This window comes from Drosophila persimilis, unplaced genomic scaffold, assembly GCF_003286085.1.
Source record: "Drosophila persimilis strain 14011-0111.01,24,50 unplaced genomic scaffold, DperRS2 tig00000652-arrow-arrow-pilon, whole genome shotgun sequence".
NCBI lineage: Eukaryota > Metazoa > Arthropoda > Insecta > Diptera > Drosophilidae > Drosophila > Drosophila persimilis.
This window is the reverse complement of record NW_020825329.1, coordinates 1,944,048-1,944,625: the sequence shown is the minus strand read 5'-3', so window position 1 is coordinate 1,944,625 and position 578 is coordinate 1,944,048. Positions and strand designations below refer to the sequence as shown.

At 34.3% G+C, this 578-nt stretch overlaps 1 long non-coding RNA gene across 1 annotated transcript; it reads right to left on the bottom strand.

Annotated features, from left to right (window-relative positions):
• Positions 1-170: 170 nt before the first annotated feature.
• Positions 171-350, bottom strand: LOC113566255. The gene is made up of 3 exons (XR_003409017.1): positions 320-350; positions 238-267; positions 171-185 (listed from the first exon to the last, which is right to left on the bottom strand). It is a non-coding gene; the product is annotated as an uncharacterized LOC113566255 (long non-coding RNA).
• Positions 351-578: the final 228 nt, after the last annotated feature.

Here is a 578-nt window from a genome sequence, read left to right as displayed (position 1 = left end):
GTACAGAAAAATGTATGCTCAAGGGAAATTTACTAGGGAAACAATACTTGAAAGAATCAGGGCCAACCATTGGGTATACAAAGAATTATAGTGCCAGACCACAGAGGGGATGTAGAGGAAGGCGTCCTCCAGCCGAATGGTTAAGACTTGATCCAATGGTACAGCAAAATCCAGAAAGTATAAACCTACAAATAAAACTAATTAAAAGCAGCCAAAACATAACTTAAACCACTCTACCAAATCACCTCCAAGCAAACCAATCAAAACCTGCAAATAAAATACAATCAAAATCAGCCAAAACAGAAATAAACTCGCTTACCAAATTCAACGCACACCTCCAAATAAACCAATTGAACCTGCAAATAAAATACAATTAAAATCAGTCAAAAACACAAATTAATATACTTACCACGCTAGCTTCCAAACAAACCAATCACAATCTGCAAATAAAATACAATTAAAATCAGCCCAAAACAGAAATAAACTCGCTTACCAAATTCAACGCACACCTCCAAAACAAACCAATTGAACCTGCAAATAAAATACAATTAAAATCAGTCAAAACACAAATTAATTTA